The sequence below is a fragment of the Pseudoliparis swirei genome, chromosome 3 (assembly GCF_029220125.1).
Source record: "Pseudoliparis swirei isolate HS2019 ecotype Mariana Trench chromosome 3, NWPU_hadal_v1, whole genome shotgun sequence".
Lineage (NCBI taxonomy): Eukaryota > Metazoa > Chordata > Actinopteri > Perciformes > Liparidae > Pseudoliparis > Pseudoliparis swirei.
In genome coordinates, this window is record NC_079390.1 from 7,553,281 (window position 1) to 7,562,756 (window position 9,476).

The window sequence follows — 9,476 nt, forward strand, 5'->3', positions numbered from 1 at the left end:
TTTTGCACTTTCCCTCAAGCGTATATATATAACCTATTAAACTAATATATATCCGATGAAGTCCATTCTTTGCCTCATCACATGACTATGCAGCGTGTGCGAAGCGCATCAACAGGTGATGTTATTACATTAAGTAACTGTATTTGACTTGATGATAGTATGTGAGTTATTGTTAAATTCATAGAAACACCACACCTATTTTTGCTGTTCTAACTGTAACTGTGTGCAATAACATCTAGTTAATTCATTCATGGCTTGTATTGATTAACGACCCTATCTGTTATAGTAAGCAGCACCATCTGTGAACTGTTCACAGGAAGATGATTACTTTGTCTCATCTGTGAGGGTGAAATTCTGTTGTTTCCAATGACTCAACCACTCTAAGTTTGAGGTAACATTCATTTTATTTTGTAACACTCATGATCTGTGAAACCTCCCTGGTTACACTTAACTGACACATCATATGCACTAACAGGAGGGAGACAGTGAAAGGCATCATGGTTTTCAGTCATAAATCAGTAAATTTGACCTCAGTGACATTTCCTAATAATCTAAATTATTGACCCGGTTCAAAAATATGAAGAAGTGTGAAATTGGTCGAGGTCACTATGTCCGTTTCTGAATCGAGTTCCTCAGGTGTTCTACCTGTGCAGCAAGCTACATGGCTACTGTGCCTCCGGGGGCATGTGCTGCTCCACACACTGCTCCTGTAGTCCCACACTGAAGATACGTCACTTCAAACAGAGATGAAGTGAAAACGAGAAAGAAAATCTAAATGAAAGCTGTTGTGAAAATCAAATAATCCGTTTCATTAACCGAGGGGTCAATGTTAGAATGAGAAGAAGAGACTCTTAACAGCACTCAGGTCATCCTCAGTGGCAGGTTGATTCAGGCGATATTTTGGATTCAGCACAAACACAGCTTTACCTGAAGCCATGAGCCTCTCTGAGCGGCACCTGCAACACAGAATAACTTTAAATACATTCAATCATATATTAGTTATTTGGTCGGCGGCTGCAGCGTTCTGGCCTGACGGTACCGGCAGCGCAACTGAGAGACCCCTGGGCCAGCCAGTGAGGCCTCCTCCTTGACTGAATCAGAATTTCTTTGAAAAAAGAAAATAAAATCATTTAAAATAATCTTCCGGTCGGCGTTTGAATGGGGTATATCAAGCTTCCTCACCCCTTCCTCACAGGTAATGAAGCCAAGTCAGTAGCCAACATGTCCGAACTGAGAGCCGGCTTCCATCACACTCTGGTGAGATCTAAAACATCAAGGAAACAGAATCATTGTCTTTGAAAGAAAAATCTTATTGTCGGAGATAAACTAGTTTAATCATAATCAGTGTGAATACATGTTCTCTTTGATTACCGTCAACAATGCTGCTTTGTACAGGAGGAACATTAAAAGGCTTTCAAAGCAAGATCAGGAAAGTTTGCAGTGCTGAGAAATTGGTGAATCTGGGATGTTGTAAATATCACCTTCTTTACACACGCACGGTTTCTACATGATGTGCTTCTGATAATGCAACGACAGACAGTGACTGACTCTGAACAGAAAGAAAGAGTTCTATATAAAGTAACGCAAGCAGTCACAACCACGTTTTTCAAAATTAAAGAACACTGTTTTAAGTCTCTGACCTTGAGAGTTGACATGACTCCAGTTGTCACCTGCAGCACAGCGTGCACCGTATCAAAGCAGTCGAACATGGCCTCCTTGTCCTCCTGGTGAAGAAGGCCAGCGTCAAAAATTAGAGAGGAAATATCCAGAAAGGAAAAGTCCTTCCAATGAAGTGAAAGCACACAAAGACACACTTTCATACCTGCAGGTCCTTGTTGTAGCAGCTGGGCAGGCCCTTCAGTGTCATCATGAAGCCAGCACACTGAAACACAGAAAGTCAAAAGTTTGACCAGAAAGCTTTGATTCTGCAGAAAGTCCCATGAAGGAAATTATCTTACAGACGAAAGCTTCTAGCTGATGGTGGACAGAGTGAAAAGTCTGCAGTCAATGCACCGCGACACGTTAATCCTTTTAGAATCAGTAAAAGATTTTTAAAAAGGATTTATTTCGGCATTGAAAACAGAAAGCAACCAAGTTTATGGGAAATGTGGTCTTCACTTGCACCAATTGCAGTGATCTCATACGTTTGTTGAAATTATACAAATATATCATCATGACATTTGACCCCCCCAAAAAAAGTTACATTTCATTCACTTTTTTTCTTTTTCGCCATCTGATCAAAACAGGCAGTAGATGTGAGCTCAACGTACACAACATAACTGTGGGTCCTTCGAGGTACATCAAAACAGAGGATTTAACATCTTTAGTCGGAGGTCTTACTTTGCCAAAGACGCGACCTGCTTTACTCCTGATCAGCTCCAGACTGTCAGCATTCTTCTTCTGGGGCATCAGACTGCTGCCTGTGCTACATACACAACAAGTACAGAAGGAAAGAAGGGAAATATGGAAAAGTGAATATGAGGTCAACGCAAGTTTCAACTGCATGATAAATGACTCAATGAAAAATACAGCGGAGCAGTAACACCGGCTCTAAGAGTTTAAATGAACATCATAAGGGCAAACTGAACGTAGAGGGGGTCAACTTCAGTGACAGCAATGATTTCATATTTAAATTTCACTTTGATACCAAACAGTACGTAACATGAGGTTTCTAACAGCAGTTGAACACAATGTAGTTCTATTAAAATGATCAGATGTACACACTCATCATCAAGTGCAGTAATCAATGTTTGACAAACATCACTCACCATTAAAATTTACCAAGTCCTTTATACATAATAGATATTAATTAATGGCTTTAATGCACACAAGGAGAAATAAATCACAACAATATCTTTTTTTCTTTACAACATAAGCAAACATTTACGACCACGTAATAAAAGACAAACTGACCTGTAGGCGTCGGAGAGCGAGACGAAGGAGAACTCTTTGGTGCTGTACAGCATCAGGTCCTCGGCCATCTTACTGAGATGGGTCAAACACAACGAAGCCCAGAACAAGAACTCCGCTAAAGAAACACACGAGCAAACAAGAGGTCACTGAGGAAAACAGAAAAGGGCCATTTCATTGTAATGGATGAGAGGCAGCTCATGTTGGCGTACCCACAAAGTCCCGCTGGCCCGTGGCATCCATGCTGTTAAGACTGATGATGCCATCAAACTCCAACGACAGGAGAAATGAAATTGCTTCAGGTTTTTCTTAAATACATTTCATTAACAAACGAGACACAAAAAGACAGCTGCCTCACAAGTGCACGTTTGACAGGAGGCAAATGATCTGGTCGTATTTTAGTAGCCGGACCTTTCCTCAGCAGCTCCCTGTCGATGTCGAATGGTGTTCCAGCGATGGCGCCACTGAAAACAACAAGAATCGCTCTCATTAACTGTCCCTCGTGTGGGTGAACATCAGCGTCAGATCATTCGTGTGTGTTCACAGCGTACCTGCCGAGAGGCAAAACATTAACTCTTTTCTTGATCTCCAGAAGTCGGTCAACATCTCTGCTTAGAGCAACAGCATGACTGAAGGTTGGTTCAGCGAGCCGGAAAACAAAGACACAAGACCGATATATGAACAATACATAATCTCATATATATATACACTACCGTTCAAAAGTTTGGGATCACAAAATGACTTTATTTTTCAAAAGCACTGTTTTTTCAATATATAACAATTAATCATACACTCTCATTGTTAATGTGGTAAATGACTATTCTAGGTGGAAACGTCTGGTTTCTAATGAAATATCTCCATAGGTGTATAGAGGCCCATTTCCATCAACTATCACTCAGTGTTCTAATGGTACATTGTGTTTGCTAATCGCCTTAGAAGACTAATGGATGATTAGAAAACCAGTATGTTAGCACAGCTGAAAACAGTTATGCTGGTGATATAAGCTGTACAACTGGCCTTCCTTTGAGCTTGAAGTTTGTAGAACAAATTAATACTTCAAATAATAATCATTATTTGTAACGTTGTCAATGTCTTGACTATAATCTATATTCACTCGATAAATAAAAGTGTGATTTTTCAGGGAATGATCCCAAACTTTTGAAGCACATGTATATATCATAACGTGGTTTGCTTGAATAAAAGTGTGCTCCATCTGTGTGTGTGTGTGTGTGTTGGAAACAGGATGTGTCTCTGAGGTTAAAAAGCACATTTTCCAGGTGTGTGTGTGTGTGTTAGCGTGTCCCAGTGTGTATCCGTCTTACGCTGCTGCCCGCTCCACCATGGTGGACATCAGCTGAAGGGCATTGTCGGTCAGGGTTGAGATGGCATCTCTCAGCCACAACCTCATGTCAGTCACGACCTGGTGAACACACACGTCTCACTTTATCAGGTAGCACAGCTGATGCGGCAGCAGCGCCAAATAGTTATCAGGTCACCACAGTTTTAATATTAGAAAGACAAACCTGGTCGTTTCTGCTCCTGCCAGTGTGCAGCTTCCCTGCAGGTGCACCTATCAGCTCCTGAATCCAGGATAAACAAGCAGTGAAAGACTACATTACAACATGGCTCGTCAGTCATCGCCCAACAGTGAAATATTACACTGCTAAATGTATAGATCAGAACTAAAAAGGATAAAAATACTAAAATGATCCTTGTTGATCAATCTTCCAAATACTCCATGTGATGTTGGCACTTAAAATATAAGATTGACATTTTTCCATTTGTATTCCTTTTCAACATATCACATGAAAAGAGCAAAAACAAGTAGTGAGTGACGGCAAACATTAACATCTGAACTAAGAAAAATCTATATTATTTTTCTATTAAAATAGATTCATCCAGTAGGTAGATGACTGAAAAACCCAAGATTATTTGATGTCTGCCTAATATTGAGTAAGGACTCAAACAAAAGACTATATACATAGTAGGTAACAAACAATCAACGGTCATGTTATTATATGAAATCCAATTTTACTCATTTAATGAAAACCAAAGAAGCTCTACTTCACCTTTAGCCTGCGCTCATTGGCAGTATGAATGTCCTCATCTTCAGGTTTGATCTCAAAAGCTCCTTTAGACCACTCTGCAGAAATCTGGAGGATAACAAAGGACTGTATCACCAAGTAGGCTAAATCAATACACACAAACACAGCACTTTTAAATAGTAATAGCACACGTATGGACCCCCTGAATCATAGGCAGCATGTGGTACTTATGGACAGCAAATCATCAGCATTGTGTTATTTTTTTCTGTATTGTATTGGTTGCATAATGCCACATGCATTGCCAACGCAAAGCATCAGGCTTGAGAGCACCCTGAACCCTGACCCGACTGAGTGAAAGAATTACTGAAGCCGTTTGGCAGCTGACCATCACATGACGAGAGTATTGTTCAGCACCAACTCAGCATAATACAGAGAGGAATTCAACCCAATTGCACATTTTCAGCTGTCATCGGTCGGCCTACATCTACACTGGCACACAGACAATGGCACGCATACCCACAATGCAGCAGGAGTCCATTTCTTTGCATGCAAGTGTGAGAGAACTGTGATCAGAAAGTTCATAATCGTACAGCCTCGTCATCTGCAACCAACAGCGTCAGCTTGAAATAAATGGAAGATGGGGAACTTCCTTGAAGGCATCTGTATACAAGCTGGAGCTTATGAGTGAAGGTAAGCTTAAGACTCATTCACACAAGGGAGAGCTATTGTCATTTGATGTTTCTGTTAGCTTGAGGTTGGTTCCTAACTTCACTGAAAGGGACCCTGACATTTTCTTTATATTGTTCGAACGTTTAGCAGATGCTCGGAATTGGTCAGATGCTGAGCGTACCCTCTTGCTGCAGTGTGTGCTTACTGGCAAGGCCCAGGAGGCTTTTTCAGCCATGAGTGTTAATGACAGTGGTAGCTACCTGTTGGTCAAAACTATTGTACTCAGGAATTATGGGCTGTTTCACAGGTCGATACCAAGGAGGACCTTGAGGAGTTGATCTTGCTTGAACAGTTCAAGAATTTTCTGCCTTTTTTTTTTTATGGTTTATTTAATAAGGGACAGTGCACATTGATAAAAACTTTGCAGTAAATGTGCCAGAGTTAGCCAAGAGGCTATTTTTCATCTGTAGTCCCAATGTTGCTGATGTTAAGAACAAACCTAAAAACATAAGATTACAAATACAATCTACAGATAAAGCAAATAAAATAAGGGAGAACAATGTTAAAATGGACAGAATAAAAACATAATGTCAGAGATACAACGTAAAAGCTTACAGACTAAATGTGACATATAACTGCAAAGAGGTGAACGACAAGAGAAGACACGCAGGTGGAGTAAACGGCCGACCAGCAAGTCAAGACATACAGAGACCGGACAACAGACAAACAACTGACAGAAAAAATGAAAGTCCAACCTGGGCAGATGGATTACAGTCTAGTGCTGACAGAGCTGGGTAGTAATGTACCATTTCTTTGTTTCCGCTTTAAAAGAGTTGAATGATTGTAGCTCTCTGATAGATACTGGAATGTAGTTCCAGTCAACTGCTGCTTGTACTGAGAAAGCAGCAGTTGATTACCTACATTCAGGAAACACCTTATATATATATATATTAGGGCTGTCAGCGTTAACGCGTTAATCTATGCGATTAATTTGGCCGTGATTAACGCACTAAAATATTTTAACGCAACTTTGTTTACTTCCGGTGTGCGTTGAAGTTGTTGCACTCCTGAGTGTCAAACCGCGGCAGTCCGCCTCCTTCCTCCCGTCTGCTCCTCGATATTCACAGAAACATCGGGTGACGTGTCGGTGACGTGGGGCGGAAGCAGGGTTGCCAGGTCTGTGTGACAAAACCAGCCCAATGGCCAATCAAAACCAGCCCAAACCAGCCCAATGGCCAATAAAACAAGCCCAAAAAACAAGCCCAATATCAGAACTCAAAATATGCCTGTGCCAAACCATATACACTGCTTTTAAAGTCCAACAACATTGCTATCATTTCCAAATGTATTGTAATATCTACAAAGTAACACCAAATGGTTAGTATGCCAGCATTAAAAGCAGTTTTCCCTAAACAGTTATTTCACCTACGTCCTAAAATGGCTTTATGTAATTAGATACAGTATATTATCATAAATAAAATATAGCTCTGTGAAGGTGTAGACCAATTCACTGACGGACAAACTAACCTGTTGCTTTGTCTTGAGGCTTTCTTCCCTTTCTCTCTTCCTCCCTGCCTGGACAACATGAATGTACTGTTTTTACTTCATATGCATTTACTGTAGTTAATGCAATACCTTATTTCAACTGAAACACCTTATGTTGCTTCACTATATTTTTATCATATACTTATAGTTCGAATGTGTTTCGAGATCACTGTGGTGCGAATCTCGGTGCTTTGGTATCATCCCCAGCCACACGTTCTATCCATTCTTTAATTCCGTTTCACTTTCCCATTCTCCAGTGTAGCTAGCTACACTAACTACCAGACCAGAGTTGTGTCCCATGTCCATGTGACGTGCTGATCTGGAGTCAGTTTGGTAGGATTTGGGTAGAAATAAATTATTTCATTTAAAATATGGATTTTTATTTAAAGATATTCATGTAATTTGCATGCAAAATAGGTCTACCCGAACCAGCGGACAAGAAATTCAACCCGCGGCAACACTTCAAAAGTAGCCCAATTCCACGGGAAAACCGCGGACCTGGCAACACTCGGAAGGTGCAGGTGACTTTTCTTCTCTTTTTTTTGCCCCGATGCGCGCGCAGACACGCCGGTATGGAGCTCTGCGGCGCGCGGGACAGAGCCGAGAAATGTTAATGCGACACTAGAGAAAGAGTGACATGCTGCTATAGAGACGATCAATAACAGACGTTTAGTTTAATAAAAGAACAAAGACGTCTTGAAGAAAATAACCTTACATTACTTCTGCTGTAATCTGTTGCTATAGAGAAAATTACAGGGGGGCGGGGTCTCACCCTGATATAATGGTGGGGGAAACACTGATGTGTCACAATTGGGGCTGCAACGAATCGATAAAAATCGATTATTAAAATAGTTGGCAACGCACCTCAGTTACTGTAACTGAAGGTGACTGTGATATCCATTCAAAAGCCCGAGAAGCTGAATTTACTTTTTGATCTTTTGGGGTCATATACAGTTTGCAATAGTCAAGAATGAATGTATGCTTAATCATGACTTCTTTTCTTCTTTTTTAGGAAAAACGCAAATGCTGCTATGCTCAGTAACTATGAGGTGATGTGTTGCGTCTCATTGTTTAACATTAAATATTGTTGTTGCGTCCAATCAAGAGATTCAAATAATTAAGTGTTGCTTCAGTTTTGTCTGTCTGTGTTTCTCAGGTGTTCAAACTCCTGACAGACCTGAAGGAACAGAGGAAGGACAGCGGGAAGAACAAAACAGTGCCGGCCAGCAGAACCTCAACACCATCATGTATGAGGTAACGCACATCCTCTTTCTCTCTCCACTGACTCGTTTTAAACGTGTTCACAGTGTAACCACAGCTTCTCTGCATTTCCACACAGACACTGAAGTACCTGTCAAAGACTCCCAGCAGCAGGCAGACTCCAGAGATCGTCAGAGAGTTCCTGACCCATGATGCCTCACAAACTCACAAAGTCAGTGAGATCAGTGGCAGAAATGTTCTCGTTCGTGTGTTTTATTTGGAATTTAAACATGACCTAATATATTTTGATTATTTAGAAGATAAGCAAATACAACAGTATGTGCTACATCAAATATTCACTGATGTTTTCCCCCCATCAGGGCAGAAAAACTGCAGCTATTGAACCACCGGCCACAGACAGCAGTGGAAATTCAGCTTGTGAGTGTTTTATCACCAATTACTATTATTACACATTACCATACCTCTCTTTTGCTCTTTTTCCCTCCTGATGTACTTTTCTACAATTCTTTCACACAGTTACTGTGGTACGAATGAGCCAGTGTGTAATGTGCTAAGAGTTGCTTCAGTCATTATTGTGATGTTCGACTTTACAAAACTAACAATAACCTAATAATAATAATAATAATAATAATAATGACGTATCTGATTGATTGATTGATTGATTTATTTGTCCTTCAGAGTACAGGTACAAAAGCATCGAAATTGCAAGAAAGGGTGGATGGATTGGGCAAGACACTTCACCCAAAGAAGGCTCGTAGAAAACACCAACCCCGACTATGTGAGAGAGGGTACAGTGATGAGCAGGAAAAACACCTTAGCACATAAGCACATTTTAGACAGCGACTGCAATTTAGTAGGAAGGGGGAGGGAGGTAATCCAACAACTGGGGTGATCTAAGCCCATCCATTGGGGGCAGAAGGTAACCAGCACCGACAAGCAGCCACGGTCCAGCAGCCTTCAATGGGCGCCAGCCACAGCCCCGCCCTCGTCACACTGGGGTAAGAAGGCGCGTGATTGGGGAGGGTGAATGCAAACTGTATATTGAAAGTTTATGTGCGTGGTCTGGTATGTCGTCTCCCCAGGCCA

General features: G+C 41.1%; 2 pseudogenes; one reads left to right on the top strand and one right to left on the bottom strand.

Moving 5' to 3' along the window:
• Positions 1-606: 606 nt before the first annotated feature.
• LOC130191672 (argininosuccinate lyase-like) lies at positions 607-5,556 on the bottom strand (annotated as a pseudogene).
• A 2,644-nt stretch (positions 5,557-8,200) lies between these two features.
• On the top strand, positions 8,201-8,967 carry LOC130189558 (DNA-directed RNA polymerase III subunit RPC9-like; annotated as a pseudogene).
• The last annotated feature ends 509 nt before the right edge of the window (positions 8,968-9,476 follow it).